The 22773-nt window shown below is 44.0% G+C and overlaps 1 long non-coding RNA gene across 1 annotated transcript in view; it reads left to right on the forward strand.

Moving 5' to 3' along the window:
- The window catches only part of LOC307093202, a 98300-nt gene that overhangs the window by 54104 nt on the left and 21423 nt on the right, over positions 1–22773 (forward strand). The gene's annotated exons all lie outside the window — the stretch shown is intronic.

Consider the following 22773-nt stretch of genomic DNA (forward strand, 5'->3'; position numbering starts at 1 on the left):
TGAAGGTCACTGCCTCTGAAATCACTTCAGATGACATCTCACGATGACATCTCACGTTACTACTACTGCTGGGCGCCTGCTACATGAACCCTAGTACCTGTAGCGAAAGTGTTCTCTTGCTTCCAGATTGGAATGGTGTTCCATGGAGCTCCCAGTAAAACATTTACACAAGTACACACACACACACACACACACACACACACACACACACACACACACGCATACATGCATACACATGCACACACACTAGTGCCTCAGAGTTTAAATTTTAAAAAAAGGTTTATTGTTGAATCTGCCCTCAGGAAGGAAATAAAGAGAGCCCTCACCTGCTGAAAGCAGCGACTACACCCACACGTCTGGGCCTTTCATCAATATTTCTCTAGTGCACTCTGAGACCTGCTCTGAGAAATGCCTTGTAGTTAGCAAGGCTTTGGAACCTTATGATACTCTGCTAGAGCCGAAGAAATCTCATAATACTCAGCAGAGCTGGGAAGAGCAGACCTTGTGGTCTTAATACAGCACATTTCAAAAAGGCTAATTGAAAGGGAGGTTGACATCGTGTAAAATATTCAGGAGCTGTCATTTTGTTTGAGACTTTGACTTCTTTGGCCAGTTGCTAGAGCTCTATTATTGGGGCGGGACTGATTGCTTCATCTGCAGACAGGCTGGGGACCAGTATCCAGGCAGGTGCCATCCTTGCTCTCCATTCCCCTCCCTCATCCTTCAGCAAAGCCCTCAGGTATGGACTCCTGGCAGCCCTGCCCATCAGTTCACCTGTTCAGAAGTTTGTGGGACCCCTGGTGCCCTCACACAGTCACAATGTGCTAGAGCCTGCATGCATGATCTGGTCAGCGGACTCTAAATTTAATACTGTCCCAACCTCACATTCATGGAAGACTTTACCAGTTGATCATGGGTCTCTTTCCTGCTAGTCTTGTGTTGCTATAGAAACCCTTTCAAAATAGCATCCAGACAGCCCCTAGTAAGCAATTGGAGATGTTCCCGGTATTAGTTTGCTAAGGGCTGCTGTAACAAAGTACCACAAACTGGGTGGCTTAAGCAGCAGGCATTCATTGTCTCCAAGTACTAGAAGCTGGAAGTCTGAAATCACAGGGTTAGTTTCTTTCGAGGGCTGTGAGGGAGGGATCTGTCCCAGGCCTCCTTCCTTGGCTTATAGATGGCTGTGTTTCCCCGGTGTCTTCTTAGCATCTTCCCTCTGAATGTGTCTGTGTCCAAATTTCCCCTTTTTGTAAGGATACCAATCATACTGGGTCAGGACCCATCCTAATGACCTCATTGTAACTTGATTACCTCCGTAAAGACCCTGTCTCCAAATTAGATAACATTCTGAGGTACTAGAGGATTAGGGCTGTAATATATTTTTTGTGGGAGACACAATTCAACCCATAACAGTCTGTAGGTGAAGCCTGTTCCCCCTTCCTTTCTGTGCTCTGCTACTCCAAACTTTATGCGTGCCTCTAGCATTCTAGTCCGAGTAGAATGCAAGACCTGGGGAGAAAGGTTGGGGGTGGGGCTGTTTTGGCTCTGACATGCGTAACCCCAGGCCAGTGATGATATTCCAGACCCAGCTGGTGAGATGAGGTCCCTAGCCTACTTCAGGCTCCCTGTGTGTCCTTTCCCAAAGCTGCACATTAACAGAAAGGACGATGATGGAAGATTGAAATGTTGGTCCCAAATATTTATCGTTTCTCCTCAGAGGAGGATTGTACGTCTCGATCCCATTGGCATCAGGACTGCTTGTGTGATTCACCTTAGCCAGTGAACGTGACTGAAAGGGACACGTGTGACTTCTGGAGGCTTGGTCATGGTCTCTCTCCTGTGTGAGAAAGGCAGTGTTCTAGATGGGCGGTGGCTCATCAGCCTGGGCCCCGGGGTAAAGCTGATGCGGAACAGAGCTTATGCTGAACCATGATGGACATGTAGCACGAGCTTGAAAGAAACCTTTCTTGCTAAAACCACTAAGATTTAGGAGTTGTTTGTTATTGGATATAACTTTGCCTCTCCTGTCTGATCTAACAACCTTCCCAATAGAAGAGGGCTGTATGTTAGAAATGTAAGTGTGACGTGAACACAAGGATACATTCCAGATGGGTCAGCGTTTAAGTGTAATGAAGGCTCAAATGTACTAGAAGAACAATAGGACTTATTTCCTTAAAAAATTAAAAAAAAAATCTTTATTGTTGAAAGTATTACACATGTCCCCCTTTTTCCCCATTGAACCCTTCTAGCCCGCCCACCCCTCCCCCTCCCCCACCCTAGGCCTTCACCACCTTATTGTCTATGTCCATGGGTTATGCTTTAAAATTATTTTAAAATTAATTTTGAGAGAGCGATAGAGAAAGAGAGAGAGAGAGAGAGAGAGAGAGAGAGAGAGAGAGAGAGAGAGAAAGAAGGATCGATTTGTTTTTCTACTTATTTATGCATTCATTGGTTGATTCTTGTATGTGCCCTGACCAGGAATTGAACCTGCTGTGACCAGTGTTGGCACCCAGTCCTCATTTTTGTCCCTGGTGTGGTCACAAGATATCCCACATTCCAACATAAAGTGTGAGATTGCCATTGAACAAAAGGATCTAGTTACTTAAGAAATAGTGGATCCACTTATAGTAAAGGAGGGGGAGACGGGACTGTTTTAGAAGCAGATGAGGAAGTTGCTATTCAGGTTGATTAGGTCATGCAAACAGAAATTGGTTAGCTGTCAGGAAAACACAGGCCAGGCAGGAATCTCAGGCTGGGACTGTGGTTTCAAGTGACTCCTTTTTTGCTCTCAGAAATCACAACCTTATTTTCTTTTTTCCACCAGAGCCAAGTCTAGCGACCTCTGCCAGGGCCTTGTAAATCATCTCTTATCCAACAATAAAACCCATGGCTGTTTATTTCTCAGCTGGCCATTCACGAACACAAGTAAACAGACTCCTAGCTAACTCAGCTAATGTCATTCTCTTGCTGGTGGAAGTGAGGTCCTTTATTGGGATCGTAAGGAAAGCATTCCGAGAGACCCACATATGGGAGGTTGTGGCGTGGTAAGATTTATTTGAGTGGAAATACAGGCTGCCCCCAGGTTCCTGATGTCTCATCTCCTTCCATCCCGCAATGGAAAAAGTCCAGCCTTGTCTTCATCAAGCCCAGAACGAAGACCAGTGTGCAGAGATTCTGTGCTTTATTAAAGCTTAGTCCTTTGGAGCCTGCGCAGTCTGCCGTGGGCGCCAGGTGGCTGCTAGACCTACATGTGTGCTACAAAACATACAAGCAAACAGGGCGAGCATGAGAAGGAGAGAGAGAGAGAGAGAGAGAGAGAGAGAGAGAGAGAGAGAGAGAGAGAGAGCCCTTCTTTGTTAACCTGACTATGTCATATGTTATCTTGGGCTTGGGAAGACCAAGTGCCCTTTCAAATGAACCAATCCACTTCCCACGCTTTTGCAGGCTAGTGCTGCCCCCCCCCCACCCCGCAACCAATCTCTTTCCTAGGTCCTCGGGGATACTGTGTCCCTGATCCTGTTGGATCCTTTTCCCAGGCTGGGCACTCCATCTTAGTTCCTACTGCTCTTGCCTCAAAGTGGAAGTGCTTCCCCCTGCACCATGTTGACTTCTAATGGGTATGTATGTGCCCAGCAGAGGACTTTCTCCTGTTTTCAGTCCGCCCCCATTATGCCAGCTTTGGGGGATTAGGTTCCAAGGGCGGAGGATGACCTGGGGAGTGTGTGACGCGGTAACTTCCTAGGGAAGCAAGCCTGTGCTCACTAGTTGATTATACTTAAATAATGCCCGATTTCCTTCACTCCCTTCCTTTATTAATATCTAGCTACCAATGCTAACCATTCTTCCTCGCAGTGGTTACAATTAGGTGAGAACTGCCACTTGACCAAGTGCCTGGGTTGGCCAGTGGCTCCTGTTGCTATTCATTAAATAAGGGGGGAAACAGGCATCCTTTGAGGAGCCCCGGTCAAAGATCTAGGCCCTAGATTCTAGGGGGTCATTCTAGGGGGTGTTTATTGTTGGGTTTTACCTCTGACACTGATCTGATGTGTGACCTTGAGGAAGGCCTTTCACCTTTCTGTGCTCAGTTTCCTCATCTGTAAGGTTACATTAGTGAAGCTCTTGACACCTATTTGATTCTAAGCTTTTAAAACCAGGGACTCAGCTACCCACTCCACTGGTTTCTCTTGAGAAAGGTGTTTTTGTTTTTTTTTTTTTCTTTATATATTACACTCTGTTTCCCAAATACAATGGACAGTGTAATAGCTTGGATGATTAGATTTACTGGCTCATTACAGTTTTAGAAATAGAACAAGTCACTGAGAACTCTTACTAATCGCCCCCTTGAGGCTGATAGAATCAGTGGGTAAAGAGGCAACACTTTCCTCTTTTAAGATTTAACTTGAAACTCACATGTTGTGTGACATTGGAGGGATTAATGTGCAATGAAGATGCCAACTGGAAGTATCAGAGGAGAGGAGAGAGGGTCGTTGACCCCATGGCTCAGGATTCTTACATCTGAGCCCTTGACCTACCTCTTAGGCAGCCAGACGCCTTTCCTCTTGCTTGGCTCTGCCAAACCTACCCCCTTTCAAGGCTTCAGAAGCTTCTCCCGTGTGGCCTTCAACCTTTCTCCTCATCCCCTAGCTGGAAGGGGCCTCCCTCTTTCCCTCTATAAGCACTACTTTGTGTAGCACACTGCTCTGTACCGTGGATGTTTGTGTCTAGGCTCCATTCTCCTGGAGGGCAGGGGTCACATAGCCTGCAATACTATCTCCCATAGAGCACACACACAAGGCAGGCAAATGGAGGACATGGAGCATGAGGATTCACTCACCCGGTTCTCATTTCCTTCCTCTGTTGCATGTCCTGAATCCTTACCCCTTCTGTTCTGTTCTTGAATCTCAATACGTTCACTTTTTCAACCACTTTCCTAAGTGCTATTGAGGGGTTAGACACAGGGGCCTATATACCACTTTAACAGAGTGATAAGTCATGGAGTAGTGACTGGACGATAGAACACACTGTGATGTGCCTCTCAGATCTCCCTTCAGAAATGAAGGAATTTCCACCTCAGAGCCTGCTAACAGTACTAACCTGCAACAGTACTATGTACCAGAAACTATTCTAGGTTGTGGCCTTAGAGTGGTGAACAAGTCCAGGTTCTTGCTCCAATGGAACATTCATTCTGTTGGGAGGAGACAGACAATAAGCAAATGCAGACAAAAATTAAAGGGAATAATGGACAGAATATGGGAGTTGGAAAGTGACTCGGGAAATGAAGGATGGACATTATTCTTTTTACATAATATCAGCCAGTTTGTGCTTTATTGAAGTCGTCATGCTCAGGCCTTGAACATAGACTTCTGCGGTGGTTATTGTCGTCCCATTTGCCGCTGCTTCTTGGTCTTCGGGTTCTTTTCATGCTTGTTGAGCCAGCGGCACATGGGACCCCTTTTCTTGGGCCCTAGATCCAGGGGCTTGCATTTCTTGCCCTTATAGAACTTCCTGAGAAGGAGCAAAGTCTCAAGTAGGCAGAAGCTGGATGGGATGCAGTGTACAATTGGGGGAGTCAGCTGTAGTTTGGAGCGAGGGAAAACTGTCCTTTGTGATAAATGGGAAGAAGCAAATGTGAGAAAGCTTGCAAGGGGGGTGGTTGCCTTTGTTGTGGGAGGACATGGATATTCTCCTCAGATTAATCTATTTTCTCAGTAAAATAAGTAGCAAGGTCAACAGCCGAATGTAAATTGCAATGAAAGTGTTTGAGGTCTTTGAAAAGAGAAGAAAGTGTGAAATGCTTGTCCATAACATTCACTGTACATGCTATGTGCCAGGCACCATTCTAGGCTCTTGAAATAGACCAGCGAACAGAACAGAAATCCTTGACCACAGAGAGCTCACACTCCAGTGAATTTACTAGAGTAATGTATTCAGATTGCCCGGCAGCACTTAGGATCCACTTTAGATTTGGAATCAAGACTATAAATGGAAGTGGTCACATGATTGAGTATTGGTCAGTTGCTTGAAGGCATTGTTGAATGGTCAGTGTAGGGGAGGAAAAATTTTTCCTCTATCCTCTTGGGTTTAGTTCCCCAGAGACTGCTAATTAAACCGACAAAAGACAGGTAACAGGAGAAGGTTTCATTTTGCATGAAAGAGGGGGTTAGACTCAGGGGCCTATATGACACTTTAACGAAGAGTGATAAATCATGGAGTAGTGACTGGACAGGGGAAAGGTGGGGGTAGTTTGGGCTTCTAGGGACAGTACATTGTGGAAGGTGACTAGGGAAAGTATGGTAGATAAAGGTTGCTCAGTAAGGTTTGTTATGCTGCCTTCAGTGAGAGTCATCTCCAGTGATTAAAAGTGTTCTCTTCGTGGTGCTGGAGAAGGAGACACCTTTACAAATGGAAATTTTGCTGCCTTTAGAAAGGGAAATTTATGCCCTGCTTTTAGGCAGCAAGGGGGAGGCAGACAGTTTCTCCTATGTCTACTTCTTAATTGTCCTCAGCTCAAAATCATCCTGAGATGGCATGTTGTGGAGTAGCATATCCTGATCCCCTTCATCAGCTAAGGAGGTCCCGGTTTCCAACAGAGCGGTGTCTAGAACATATGAAATAGAAATAGATATTTAAACAGAAAAACTAACACTTTATAATGCTTCTCGAAAACTAATGAAAACCCAATTTTATCACTCCACCTCCTCCTCCCTCCTTCTCACATCCCCACTGCCACTGTTCTAGTTCACGTTCTCAGTTCTCAGCTGGACTCTCCCATTAGTCTCCTAACTTATTTTCCTTTTCCATTATTTTCTCCCTGGAAGCCAGTCTGTAAACCTGGTTAGATTACTTATCCGTAGCTCTAACTGTCAATGTGTCACTTTCCAACTCAGAAGCTGAGTTTCTCAATTCCTACAAGATAAAGTCTAAACTAATTTTTCTTTTCAATGCTTTTCCCCCCAATCTGGTTCCCAAGTTACCCGTGCCATTCTTGTACCCCCTCTTCCCTTGCTGAATATCATGTTGCATTTAGACTAATTTACTCGATGGTCCTTAGCCATTGCTTTTTCTTGGTATGCATCATGCTCTTCACTTGGAGAGCTACAGCCTGTCTCAGCTACCTCTTGTACTGCTCAAGTAGCATGGACTGCTCCAGTAGCGTCTCTCCCTACTCCCCCACCCCCATACCACCTAATGCCACCAATTCTTTCTATTACTCCTTGAGCTCTTACATGCTCCTAAATTGATAATTATCTTTTATGTGTCTATTTCTTACCTCCTCAGCTAGATTCTAAACTCTCAGCAAGCAAGCAGAAGCCATGCCTTATACCTCTCTGTCTGACTCTCAGCAGTTTTGCACTTGGAAAGTCAACCCTTTTTCAGCATTTAATTTTGTATGCTGACTTAGAGGCAAAAATCATTCCACCAGGGAGCCTTCACGCGACGCCTCTGATTGGTGGTTCCAATTACAGGAAGCTCACATGAGAAGCCACCCCCCATTTGTTTTCACTCCATTAGGAAATTCTTTGTGTTAATTCAACATTTTGTCCTATGACCCATTAAGTAGAGCGACTTTGAAAGCAATTTAATTAAAACCCGGTGATTTTTGCAAGATTGCCAAAATTTCTCGAACTATCTGTAGGCAAAACTATGGCATATAAAATACAGCATTTTCAAATATCACCGTAGCCATGGAGGAGCCCAGCAGCTCAGACTTATTCGAAGATGAAGTTCTGAGAATATCCTCCCACATTGTTGAGGTCACTTGGCTGCTAGATAGATTTTGCAAATGAATCTTAAGGTCCAAAAGCTGTAGCATAAAAATATAATAGCAACCTGGGTGTGCTGACACAGTCCCGGCAATTAAAGTTAAAACCAGCAATTACCACTTTATAGCATCAAAAGTAATTCGTTCCCCCAATGAAAAGTCACCCTCTTTGGAGCTAAGTCTTTTCTGCACTGAGAACTGTCATTTTCCCAGCAAAGATTTACTGAGAGCTTACAATTCACCAAATTGCAGTAAACAAACAATACAAAGAAAAATAATGCCTGGGTTCTTTACTCAAGGAGTTAATCTACTAACAGGGGGCAGGTAATATAAGGTTATTAAACTCAAGTTCAGGTGCTAGGAGAGATGTGTACATTGGAAAGAGTGGTAATACATAGAAGGAGGGCTATCTTGGGTGGAAGGGGAAAGAACAGGTCAAGAAAAACTTCAAAGAGGCTGTCTTAAAAGATGTGCAGTTGGCCCTGAAAGGGTGGCTCAGTTGGTAGGCCATACATCAAAAGATTGCAGGTTCAATTCCTGGTCAGGTTGCATACCTAGGTTGCAGGTTCGATCCCTGGTCAGGTTGCATATGAGAGGTGGCCGATTGATGTTTCTCTCTCTTTCCCTCTCTCTCTAAAAATCAATAAACATATCCTAGGGAGAGCATTAAAAAAAAAAAGATGCTCAGGTGGTTGGTAACACCTCAATAAGCTAAACATAAAATAAACATATGATTTAGCAAGTCCACTCCAAAGTTTATGTTTGCCCCCAAATTGAAGCAGGTGCAAACATAAACTTTGTACACAAATATTCATAGCAGCACTATTCACAACAGCCAAAAGGTTAAAACAACTCAAATGTTCATCAATGGATGAATGGATAAGCAAAATAAAACACATTCATACAATGGAATATTATTCATAATATGAAATGATGTGCTGATATGCTGTAACATGGATGAACCTTGAAAACATTATGTTAAGTGAATGGAGCTAGACATCAAAGGCCACAAATTGCATGATTCTATCTATATAAAATATCTAGAATAAGCAAATCCGTAAGACAGAAAGCAGATTAGTGGTTGTCAGAAGATTTGGGGGGAATCGGGAAGTAACTGCTTAATGGTTACAGGGTTTCCTTTTGGGGTGATGAAAATGTTCTGGAACTAGGTACTGATAATGGTTGCACAATTAGTGAATGTACTAAATACCACTGAATTGTACCCTTTAAAATAGTTAAAATGCTAAATTTTATATTATGTAAATAATAATAATAATAATAATAATAACAACAACAACAACAACTGACACAGGGGGACAGAACATTGTAGGAAGAGGCAACAAATGCATGTAGACCTGAAACCCCAGGTGGATGACTTTAAGAGATTTGATGTGACTGGTGCCAATTGCACCTCCTAGTCATTGTGACAACCATGGAGTCCCCACACATTTTTATAGCCAAGAACTGCTGACTTAGACATTGGGAACTTTCTAAATTAAATGTAAACACGCCCTTCTTGATTGCCAGGATATTTAAATTAGAACTTATTTCCAAGGGAGGATCTTAGCCAGCTGATTTGAGGTCATTAAAAACTGGTGAGGCACTACTCTGGCGTGGTTTTAGCTGCGCTACTGTAAGTCTGCATAGAGTAGGCAGGTTGTTTGATTAATTACAAGTCATTACTCTATTAGATATGCCATGTACTGAAATTCAGGAAATTTTATTAAACTATGGGCAGGAAGATAGTTTTTATGTCAAGACATAAAGTCTATGATATTTTATTTAAAGATAATTTTATAGCAACAGAGATTTGGAATGTAGCCTTGTTTTATGAGATACTTTAATGTAGCCGAAACCGGTTTGGCTCAGTGGATAGAGCGTCAGCCTTCGGACTCAAGGGTCCCAGGTTCGATTCCGGTCAAGGGCATGTACCTTGGTTGCGGGCACATCCCCGGTGGGGGGTGTGCAGGAGGCAGCTGATCGATGTTTCTCTCTCATCGGTGTTTCTAGCTCTCTATCCCTCTCTCTTCCTCTCTGTAAAAAATCAATAATAAAAAAAAAAGACTTGAGATACTTTAATGTAGTGGGCCACCCTGAAAAAGATTAAATGTTACACTTTTGAACTACTTTTTTAGGTTTCTATCCACTGAGTGATAATGGGTGCTGTTGATTGGGTTGGGGAAAGCCTTCTGAGACCATATTTTCTGATCAAATTAGTTCAAAGAGAGCACAGATGGAAGGGAAACCAAAGTTTGCTTTTGCTTAGAAGCACACTTCCAGGAAGGGCCGGCAACTTCTTGCCGGTGGGAATGGGATTCTTTCATGAATTAGCAAGGAAAGCATCCCAGGAGACCCACGAATGGGAGGAGAGGCGTGATAAGATTTATTTGGGTGGAAATAGAAGGTTGCCCCCAGGTTCCCCGTGTCTCATCTTCATTTGTTGTGCCATGGAAAAAGTTCAGCCTTGTCTTCATCAGGCCCAGAAATAGGCCTGTGTCCAGACACTTTGCGCCTTGGTTCAGTCCATGTCTCTGTCCCATCGGCTAGCTTAGTCTGTTTTCCTGGCCGTGCTCCAGCTGGTGCTGTGCCCAGGCCTGTGCTTAGTCCACCCGGCTGCCAGGGCACAGGCGGCTGCTAGGGCCACATGGTTGCTATGGAGAAAGAACACTTGAACAAACAGGGCTAGGTGTGTGTGTGTGTAAGCGGGGGGTGGGGGGAGGGAGAGAGAGAGAGAGAGAGAGAGAGAGAGAGAGAGAGAGAGAGCGCGAGCGAGCTTTGTTTTGTTAAGCTTGGATTGTATTACCTTGGGCTTGGGAAGCGCCAGGTGCTTCTTCAAAGTAACTGATCAATTTCCCAGTCTTTCCCATAACCAATCCATTCCCTAGATCCTCCAGGGTTCTATGTTCCTTATCCAATCCGATCCTTTTCCCAGTCTAGACACTCCCCTTTATGGTCACTATCTTAGTTCCTACTGTGCATGCCTCAACGTGGAAGTACCTCCCTCCGTGCCATTTTGGCTTCTGGTGGGTATGCACCCAGCAGGGGAATTTCCCCATTATTGTTCTTTCCCTACCCCCAGTAAGGACCAGTTCACGGTCCTTGCTGCCCACCTCAGGGACTCAGAGGTCCCCTGGGGAGTGTCTGAAGCTGCAGCTTCCTAGTTGATTATGCTTCTGAATGTCCCTTTCCCTTTGCTCCCTTCCTTTATTAATATCCAGCTGCCTACACTGACACACGGACGTATCAGTTGGAAAGTGGGTTCAGGCTCCTTTGAAAGACTCTACATCACCAATTCGGCTTGAAAACAACACCCACTCCCGTTCATCCCTGGGCCTTGTTAAGGTATGGCTTTGTCAAATTCCTTTACTCCCTTTTGATTACTAGGATATCTAAATTAGAACCTTTTGCAGGGAGTATCTTAGCCTGCTGAGTCAAGATGTTTAAAAATGGGTGGCAAAGAATGGGAGAAAGGAGGGAAGAAGAGAAGGAAGAAGAGAGGGAGAAAGTTGTTCAAGCAACCACAGTTTACTGGTACAAATATATATATCCTTGTAGATATAAAACCTATTTCCTTTTAACAAACACTACTCTCATGGATCCAAACCCCCACAAATGTGTAAGCACAAATACATCTACGCATACATAATCACACAGACATCCCTATAAGAGATTGAAAAAGAATCATTCAGCACATAATTGAAAGGTTAGCATGGGTGGTGCACACAGGCAGGCTAAAGAGCCATCTCAGATGGTGATTTCAGAACAATTTAATGTATTAAAAAAGAGGGGGATGGGGGATGGGATACCCAAAGGGAAAGGCTGCATAGCACCGAGCCAAGGGGATATTGGGTCGATGATGGCAGCACCCAGGAGGTGGAGTTTCATCCTTACTTGTAGTCATTTGCAGGAAGCTTTTGTCATCAGTGGGTTTGGGGGTGCTGAGGTGATGGGCTGGGAATGCGGATGGATGCAGGTGTGCGATCAGGTGTCTTTAGGACAGCTTCAATTCCTTATATGGTCTGACTCCTGGTGTTCAGCGAGATTTTCCTGGTCTTTTGTTCTCCTGTGGCAGGAAGCTTACAAATGGCCATTAAGGGTTGTTTTATATACTTCTAATAAATCATGGTGCTTCTTTTAGGTATCAGCCATTATTCACGTGTCTTAGTACCACCCTGGACACAAGCTCCTCCTCTCAGTCATCTGTATCAGGTCAGCCACACCAAAGTCCACTCTCCACTGCTGACTTTCCTAATTGCCACTGCACACTATTATCTTCTGGCTCCAAAGCACAAGTTCCTCCATGTCCCTGACCTGGTTAATAACCCCACCCTCCACCTCATCACCCAGCAACCTCTTAATTATACCACCTAATGGCTTTTCCCACTCCTTGACTTCTTAGTTATTTTGCAGCACTGAATCTTTCAATAATTCTTCCAAGAAATATTTGTTATGAGCTTACTATGTGCCATCATGGTTCGAGGTGTTAGGAACCAAGACAAATAAGACCCTTAAGCCCCCTTTCCCTTAGTTTCCAATGTGAGGGAGGGAAAAGTTTCCCCTCTTAGATCTTCTGGATCGTCTCAGAATTAAATTGACATGAGACAGATTAACAGGAGAAAATAACAAACTCACTACATATGTACACAATAGGGATTCTGCAAGAATATGGGACCCGGAGGACCCGGAGGGCATATAAAGCTTATATGCCACCTTGAGTGGAGGAGAAATGGGGCTGGTGGTTTGGACTTTAAAGGGGAGGAAGGCAACTCACAGGAAGATGAGAAAGAGCAGACATGTGGTAAACAAATTCTTGTTAGGCCACCCAGAAACAATGGGTCACAGAGGGGAGTCTAACAAACAGGCTTTGCTAGATTTTTTCCCTGTCTGCCACATGTAATTCATATATGCCAAGGTGAATATGCTAAAGTGAATACCTACAGTGAATGGCTCCTTTCCTTAAGGCAGGTTTTTCCATCTCGATTCCTTTATGTAGGTAAGGGAGGTCAAAGGTTCTGAATCTTTTGTTTCTTAAAAATAACCAGTTTAAAATAATATCCCAAAAGGCATATTTGGGGGGTAGCAAACTTTGGCCCCCCTCACTGTTCACACCAGTCTCATATGGTTCAAACATCTCCATTTCATTAGAATTACTACAGTCGTTATTGAGCTAGTACCTGCTTTCTAAATCACACAGCTTATCCCTGTCACTTCCTCTTTCTAAAATGACTAGAGGCCAGATGCATGAAATTCGTGCAAGGGGCTTGGCCCTCGCAGCCCCAGCTTCGTCTGGAAGGTTGTCTGGAAGGATGTCCGGAAGGTCGTTTGGCTGTCCAGTCTAATTCGCATATTACTCTTTTATTATTATAGACTAGAGGCCCAGTGCATGAAATTCATGCACTGGGGAGTGGGGGTCCTTCCGCCTGGCCTGGGCTCTCTCGCAGTCTGGGAGCCCCTCGATAGATTGCCCCGCAGAGGGAGGTCCTGCCCACCACTGCCAGCAGGGTAGCCTGAGCCTTCCTCTTTGGGGCAATCGCGGAGGCCCCTGCCCGTGGCCTGGGCCTCCCACTGCGGGGCAATCATGGGGTGATGGCAGGACCCCCCGACCAATTGCATCACACCTGCCTTGGTGGTGGCAGTCAGTGCTGGGTCACCGCGGCGCCCGTGACCTAGGAGGGACCAAGAAATCAGCAGTTCAGCTTGCTCGCCAGTCCCCGCCCACCCGAGCCTGCTGCACGCGCAGCCTGGTGTTCGGTCGTCCGTTTGGACGTTCTGGAAGTTATAAACCCTGGCTCTTTATATATTAGGATTGTTATCAGACTAAAGGGGTTTGTTTTAAAGCCCAGTCAAATTCAAGCAGGAGTTTGCAGTGAAGGGAGTAAGGGTTTATTGTTTGAGGAAATGATGCTAGGCCTGGCGTCACAGGTAAGCTGGTGCTTAAAGACCTGGCTCCCTGATGGCTTCTAGGGGATGGGTTATAGAGGGGACAAGAGGTTAGGGTCGTGGTTTCTATTGATGGGTTAGCGCTAGAGTAGGGGGTAGTTGATCATTGCAGCACCATGGCGTCACTTCGTCTGGTTTCTCAAGGATGTGGTCAGTGGGGATGTTCTGGAGCCAAAACACAGCTGAGGCCTAGATGCCATCTCTACTTTGACTGAAACTCTGTCTGTGGTCAACAGCTCAAGGCTTTGTTCCTAAGATTATTTGATGCTGACCAGAACCTTGTTGTCCTGAGGGCTTAATGATTGACAGAGTGGACGTGCAAGGGAGGGGGAGGCAGTAAGTCAGGGTGCTCTTAGGCAGGACAAGGCCAGTTTGAATCAAAAGGAAAGGAGAAAAGGTCATATTTAAGAAATGAAGTTTCTGCTCCGTTACACCATCCATCAGTGGTTTTCCATTCCCTCGCATCACTTTAGGGCCTGCCTCTAACAGGGGTCAGTTTATGCACCCATTTCTCCAGGGAATGTCTCTTGTCTCAGCTGGATGCCCTCTCCCCCTCCTTTGTTGCCCAAAGAACTCTGTCATTCCTTTCAGTACTTACTCATTTTACCTTTTGCAGAGTTATTTATTTATATGTCTTCTTTCCTGTAATTCATGACTTCCATGAGTGCAGGAAGTGTGATTTATTGTGTGCTCCATGGGACTCAGCCCAGTAGTTGGTACTCAATAAATATTTGTTGAATGAATGATTGAGCTCGAGTTTGGTTCAAAATATACTTTATCATTCCGTGTTTCTTTGTTTCTCCTCCATTAATTAAAAAAGAAACCCACAATGCATTCGATCATTTATTTCTGCTGAAAGAAGAACACTGATAGTCAAGTACTGACATTATTTGTGATAATGATCAATTTAGATATTATATTAAAATTTGAAAACAAATTTATCATAATCAAGGAACATAAGATCACTTACTAATTGTAACAAAGAGCAAAATAACCTTTTAAGTCCTCAATCATGGTCATAAAAGAGGATTCTAAATTAATGCAAAGATAAGCAATCCTTTGTGAATATTTGATTTATAAAATAATTTGAACAAGAAGTGGGGAGTTGACATTCAGAACTCCACCCTTTAAGGTAACTTTTTCTTGTTCCCCAGTTTGGAACAATGTTGTCTTCTCTTAGGCAGATACAGAGCTTGCATGAATCGGGGAGCTGGGACCATCTGCCCACAATTGTCCCCAACACTGCAGGTCTGTGTCTGCTGCTGGGCTAAGGGAGATATGTTCACAGCATTCTAGCAGGAAACACGAAATGGGTATTCCCCCCCTCCCCCCCAAAAAATGAGGCTATAAATGAGGCTAAATAGATCAAAGTAAAGTTCCTAATGGCTCTCTTATATTATATTTTGGGTTGAATGGCTCTTGGAATCAAGCCTGGTAACCTAACCGTAAAACCTTAATGGTCTGGGCAATTGCATTTTGAAACGCCCTCTTTCTGTACATTTTTAGCAGCTGAGGAAAGTCCTCTCCTGTTCTTACTCAGTCCCACTGACCTTGCATCGTGGCTCTCTGTCCTGTGGTCTCTGTCCTGGGGGAGTTCCTGGGGCGTCTGGAAGAGTTCACAAGTGGACATACCATTTGCTGAATCACACTTAAAACCCATGCCAGTGGCATTTGTTAGAAAGTAAAAAAATAATAAAAAAATGAAACTGTGCATGAAAGGAGACATTGAAGGTGATTCTTGAAATTTTTTTCCCTGAGATTTATTGCCATTAGATTGTATTCATTTGTTCAGAGAACAGTTTATTTCTTACACAATTCACCCCAAACCCACTCTAAGTCCTCATCTGCCCGGAAATCATAAACACACAAGGTTGGAGGAGCCCTGGGTGGTCATCTGGTCCAGTGCCCTCATTTATCCTACAAACACAGTGAAATTGCTTCAGTTTTATCTTTGTCATAAATTCTGTATGCCACACATGGTGTGAGTACTCCCTCCGGGTTCCCAGTGTCGCCAGCTGGGTCTTATATTGAACCACCTTTGTTTATAAAACTGCAGGGAGAATTAATACAAGACAAAAGAAAGTAATATCAGTTCTATAAAGTGAATCTCTGGAAATGAAGGAACACAGACTCAAAGTTTTAAATCAAGACTCTGCACGCAGGAAGAATAAATGAAAGAAGCACCAACAGCAATGGCTTAGCTCCCCGACTCCATGCTTCGGAGATAAACTTGTTCTTTCACGGAACTCTTTGGAAACTGGCTTGGTAATCTGAGCAAATAGCCAAGAGGCCTCTGTATAAGGACTGTCTTAGTGATTAGGGATGACTTTGCCCAACCCCGCCCCCCAACTGGGAATTCCTTATGACACAGGAAAGCTGTGAGCAAGGGTGCCTGGGAAAAGAGGGGAGTTGTCTTTTTGGGTCTCTTATGGGTACTTCTAGAGTGGGTGAGTGGAGAAGGTTGTGGAGCAGATGAGGACATGGAGGAAGTGGCATAAAAGCAAATCCCTTAAACATGGGTGCAGATAGAAAGAAAAACTATTGAAAACCAGAATGATAAAACAGCCTCTGGATCAAACCCATTTACTCTTCAACTAGATCTATTCCACCTTTATCTGACTTATATATTGAGATTCCTTGTAACATTTTCTTTTTAAAAAGAGTTGTATTAAAGGGTGTTCAAAAAGACTTAAAAACCATCGATCTATTTTGATTCCCCTCCATTTAAATCAATGAAAAGACATTAATTAAGCACCTGCTACATTTTGTGAATTATGGTGGTTCTGGGTTTGTAAAGATGAATTAAGACACACTTCCTGCTATTCAGAAGTTTATCATTTATGGGAAGGACAGACTCATCTATCACCACAACAGAGATGATAAGAGCTATGGGAACACGGATGAAGGAACAATTAATTCAGCCTGAGACGGCCAAATAAAGCTATAAAAAGGTAACATTTGAGTTAGACTTAAATATGTTAGAAGTTTGTCAGGTGGACAGATAGGATAGCTTTACTCAAGGGCAAGTATGCCTGTTGTGGTTGGAGTTAGATGCCTGCCAGGTCAGCAGAGAGTGCTGGCGATGCTCTGGGGAGGGGTGCTGGGAGGTGCATTTTGTTCAGTTCTGAAATGGAACCATCACCACAATCAGGATAGTGAACATCTATCGCACCCAGATTTTCCCTATGCCTGCTCATAATTCCTCTCTCCCACCTCCCCACCTCATACCTTTCTTGATCCTTCTCTTTGTGGCATTATCGGTCTGCTTTCTGTCACAGTAGATTAGTTTGCATTTTCAAGAGTTCTGTATAAATGGAATCACATAGGAAGTACTTATTTTTGTCTAGATCCTTTCACTCAGACTGATTTGCGTTGTTGTGTGTATCTACGGTGCATTCCTTTTTCATTGCTGAGGAGGATTCCATCGCTGCCTTTTTCTCGGAGGTAGTTTCACTCTTTCGTTGGTGCCTAGCTATCTTGTGTGGAAGGGAGCCTGGCCCATGGATGTTCCAAGATTTACCTTTATGGTTGCCTCCACTGAGAACTGATTTTCATTCTGATCCCAAGTCCTGAAATTCCTGGGAAGGGATCTGATTGACCTGTTGTGGGTCAGATACTCACCCCTGGACCGAAGGACTGTGGCTGAGTGGGCAGCGACACATGAAGAGCATGGCAAAGCCATGAGAATCTTCTCAGTGTGTTTGATTCCAGCCATCAGCCCACATGGGAACATCCTTCTGACCTGGCCCCACGCTTCAGATTCACACCGAATGTGGGAAGTGCATTATTATAGGCTCCATTCCAAATGCATCAATTATTAAATGCAAAGAAATAAACCCAAAAGGAAAGTTTCTTTATAAATTCAGTGTAAAGAAGACATTTTTAACTATGATACAAAATCTTGAAGTCATAAAGTAAAATATTTAAAGTAAATTCCAAAAATATCAAAATATTTGCTTGGCAAAAATACCCCTTGAGCAAAGTAATAAGACAAATTCCAAATTGGGAGCAAATTGTTGGTAACTCATTTCACACATAAAGCTTAATGTCCTTAATGTTTTAAGAGCGCCTGGCGGTCAGTAAGAAAAAGTTATCCGGAAGAAAATTGGGCATAAAAATGTGAAGAGACAGTTGACAGAAATAGGAAAAACAAACAGCTCTTAAGTACATGTATAGTCAACCTACAGTGAGATACCATTTTCCTCTCAAATTAGTAAAAACCTAAGTGTATGAATGCACAGTGTTGGTAGAGGATAGAGAAGAAAGTGGGCATTCTCCTATACTGCTGTTGCAAGTGTCAGTTGGTGCCACCCTTAGGAGAAAAGGTTAGTGATAACCATAAGAATTGGTTATTCATCGCAGTATTGTATGCTATGGCAAGAAATTGGCAGCAACTCAAATGCCCATCAATAGAGAGTTGGTTAAATACATTCTGGTACATCTATTCAGCAGAATACTGTGAAGCTGTAAAAAGAGAACAAGGACACTTCATATGCATTGCTGTTGAAAGATTTCCAAGATGGATTATGACATGAAAAAAAAAAAAGGAAGATGCAGAATGATATGCATAGCATGCTCTCATTTGTGTAGAAAAAAGAGATTGCATTTTAAATTTGTATTTGCTGGTATGTGTGTTTAAAGTCTGTGCAAGGAATTCACAGGAAATATCAACATGGCTGCCGGTGTGGGAAGGTGAAGTGGAAGTGAACACATGGGGACAGACATGGGAAACACATATATGTGTGTATGTGTGTGTGTGTGTGTGTGTGTGTGTGTGTGTGTGTGTGTATATAATTTTGAATCATGTAAATGTATCTACCTACAAATTGAATGACTTAAAAATGTATATTGCTTGTCTTAAATCAGTGATTTTCAGCCTTTTCCATCTCATGGCCCACAGATGATGAGGATACCCATGGGATGAAACCTACTTCCTCCGCTTCAGGAACTAATGTCTGCGCCGTAGCCTTTTCCCTGAGGGGAGGGTCCCCGCAATCTCTTAAGGAGTAGAGATGCTTCTAGAGCACAGACTTCTTTCCTCCGTCCCCAGACGTAAGCACAAGTTGCAAAACCAGGCAGCTTGGAAGGGAAAAACCAGCCCGTCACGCTGGTGCCCACAAAGCCCTTGTTATTGTTCCGGGTGGAAGGCAGAAGAGAGGGGAGCAGAGAAATGGCAGATGCAGCCTTTTAATTTGCTGGCAATTAATTCTTTCACTTACTTTAAATTAAAATGTTCAGCCCTTTCCCAGTCACTCATCAACAACTGTTAGCATCAGTGTCTTTTCGGCATGTGGAAGGCTCTGCGTGCAAACAGCCCATTACCTTGCAAGGAAAGATAAATTTGGAACCTTGATTAAGAAGAATCCTCTGGGAATGAGCTTTACTGGTTCATTGATTCTTCTACTTCCTGGAGATTTAGCCAGAAAACTCTTTTTAAACTTCAGCGTTTGTTCATTCCATCAATTAATCTACACGGCACGGGACAGTGGTGAAGAGCAGCCTCTGGAGGCAGGCGGCCTGGACGCAGTCTCAGCTCCATCACGTCGTCGCCTTGGGCGGCTTGCTTACCTCTCTGTACTTCTGTCTCCTCCTCTGTAAAATGGAGATGACGGTAGTTCTTATTTCATGGAATATGTATGAAAAATTGGATAGATTAACACATGTAAAATCCAAAGGACCGTGCCCAGCACATGGTAGGTACTCCGTGACTGACTGTTGTTATTGATCACTCTATAGTCTGTCCATGAAAGGACAATGAGCAGGATAGGCATGATCCCTGCCTCCCAGTGAATTCCTGCTACTATAAAAGCATTCAGGCAATATAGAATCATATAGACTAAAAAGGAAATCATACTCCATCTCCCCTAATTATACTCCTCAGAGGTAGCCATTATTAATAATTTTATGTCTATCCATCCAAGCTATTTTTCTACTTTGGAAGGATAGGCATAAAGAACCACCACCTGAGCAGCTTGAAATAACAAAATGCATTGACTACAGTTCTGGAGGCCAGAAGTTCAAAATCAAGGTGTTGGCAGTGCCTTGCTCCCTAGGCATATGAAAATATATACACAAATATCAGTTGTTGATTTTTATAAGAAGTATAATTATTTTTCTAAAAATATATCATGTACATTTTTGCAGGCCAGTCCACACAGCCCTGTCTCCTTTGCCTTATATAATAGAATAATCCATACTTTTTAATTTAATCTTCTTCCTTTTGATACATATTAGGTTGTTTCAAATGTTTAAATAATGCCAACAATGCCAAAATGAACATCCTTGTACAGTTAGCTATGTACATTTGTAGAATATTTTTGGCATAATATTCTTAAAATGGACATTGCATTTTAGAATTTTTTGTTTAATTGGACATTCCATATTATGAACACTTTCAATTTGACAACGCAGGAGTAAAACAGTATTGAAAAGAACCTCACAGCCATTATGACAAATCCCCAACCCCTCATACCAGGCTGTGGAGAGTAGTCATTGGAGTTGAAACAGATTATTTGGTTGCAGTTTTCTTCCTTCTAAAGATGTGGTAGAAACATTCTCATTAAGAGCTGTGATTAACCAAGTTCCAGGTGATTAAGGCTTTCACCTTCATCTCAGAATCTCATTCACATTCTCTTTCTCTGCTAGTTCATTCTCCCCGTGGTGACCTGGCAAAAAACACCCATGACTCTATGACTTCTGTTCTCCAAATATTTAGAGCACCTGACCAATGAAAGAAGGAGCAAGTGAGCAGAGAAAGAGGGAGGAAGAGTTAAAAGAAATGACAGCCAGATGGGGATCATGATATATTTATACTGGAAAAATCACTTAAGAGAATTCTCATGCTGTAACTATGTGCAGATTATGACCAATTGGGTAAATGCCTTTGTGGTCTTGAGCTAAGCCAAAGACAGGCCAAAAGGTGGGCCCTGGATACGAGTTAGGGTATAGGCTTAACTGTTCTGCAAAGAGACCAAAACATACAGTGGCTCAAGACAGAAGTTTCATTGCCCCTCTTGGGAGGGTAGGCTGGAGGTCCAGAGCGGACATGAAGGCTGTTCCCCAAGGTCACCCGAGAGACAGGCACTGGGGCAGCTCTTCCATCCTCATGGTGGCTCCCACCTTTGGTCTCAGGTGGCTGCTGCATTGCTGCCATTCCCCACACAGTAGGAGACAGAAAATGGAGCACAAGCCCTTTCCTCTGTAGGTAATATGGTACCGATGTTGCTCACATCACTTCTGCTCACATTCCAATAGCGGGAATTTAGTCCCATGTCCCTCCTTGTTGCCATAACAAAGTACCACAAACTGAGCAGCTTAAAATAACAAAAATGTATTGACTCACAGTTCTGGAGGCCAGAAGTTCAAAATCAAGGTGTTGGCAGTGCCTTGCTCCCTTTAAGCCATGCAGAAGATAATCCTGCTCTGCCTCTTGTAGCTTCTGTTTTTTGTTTTTTTTTCCTGGCCATCTTTGGCATTCCTTGGCTTATAGATGCATCACTTCAGTCTCTGCCACCACCATCACAGGCCATCTTCTCCCTGTGTATCTCTGTCTTCACATGGTTGTCATCTTTTTTATATATATATCCTATATAACAACAGGCTAATATGCAAATTGACTGAACGGCGGAATGACTGATCGCTATGATGCACACTGACCACCAGGGGGCAGACACTCAATGCAGGAGCTGCCTGGTGGTCAGTGTGCTCCCACAGGGGGAGCTCTGCTCAGCCAGAAGCTGGGCTTATGACTGGTGCGCGCAACTGCGGTGGCGGGCGCCTCTCCCACCTCCGCGGCAGGTGGACATCCCCCAAGGGATCCCAGACTGCAAGAGGGCGCAGGCCAGGCTGAGGGAAATGCCCCCACCCACCCCCCCTGCACAAATGTTGTGCACCGGGCCTCTATTGATTTCTGAGAGGACAGGAGAGATAGAAACAACAATGATGAGAGGGTCATTGTTGTGCACCGGGCCTCTATTGATTTCTGAGAGGACAGGAGAGATAGAAACAACAATTTCTGAGAGGGAGAGAGAGAGATAGAAACAACAATGATGAGAGGGTCATTGACCAGCTACCTTCTGCACGCCCCCTACTGGGGATGGAGTCCAAAACCCAGGCATGTGCCCTTGACTGGAATCAAACCTTGGACCCGTCAGTCTGCAGGCCGATGCTCTATCCACTGAGCCAAACCAGCTAGGGCATGGTCGTCATAAGGATATTTGTCATGTTGGACTTGGACCCACCCTAATGACTTCATCTTAACATGATTAAATCCACAGAGACTATTTCACAGGTATTGGAGGGTAAGATGTCAATATATCTTTTTGGGAGGACACAATTCAATCCATACAATTATGTATGTCAACAGTAGTTTTCAAACTCTAGCATGTACCAGAATCACCTAGAGGATTTGTTAGAATGTAGACTGCTGGGCCACATATCTGTATCTGATTCAGTAGGTCTGGGTGGGCCTAAGATTTGCATTTCTAGTAAGTTCCCAGGTGATGCTGTAGCTGCTGGTATTGGTGGAAAACCACTAGTGTAGGACCTTGCAACTCAAAATGCAGTCCATGGACCAGCAGCAGCAACATCAGCAGACCCTGTAGAAATGCAGACTCTCTTTTGGCCCATAACCCAGACCTACTGAATCCAAATCTTCATTTAGCAGGTGGTGTGTATGCATATTTAAGTCTGAGAAGCCTGCTCTATGAGACCCACTATTCCAGCACAAGCTGGACAGTCCTCTAGCTCCGGATACAGAGGCAAGGTTTTATGGGATCAAGGCGGTAGGCTCAGTCCAGGTTCAGTTGGCCTCACAGAGGCTTCTAAGAGCCTCCGTTGGTATCTGGCTCTCAGAAAGAGCCACATCTCTCCTATAGGTTCCCACCCCCACCCTCATACCTGCCCAAGCTTGGGGGATACTGGGAAGTCCAACCTGAGATCAAGTTTTCAGACAAGTTACTGACCTTCAGGTTGCAACCACCACCTCTGCCAAAGAGAAAATAGGGCTTACTCTAAGAAGCCGGTGAAACTCACACTCAGATGGTGAGAGGCCAGAGGGAATTGGGAGACCC

The sequence above is a fragment of the Cnephaeus nilssonii genome (assembly GCF_951640355.1).
Source record: "Cnephaeus nilssonii genome assembly, chromosome: 21".
Taxonomy (NCBI): domain Eukaryota; kingdom Metazoa; phylum Chordata; class Mammalia; order Chiroptera; family Vespertilionidae; genus Cnephaeus; species Cnephaeus nilssonii.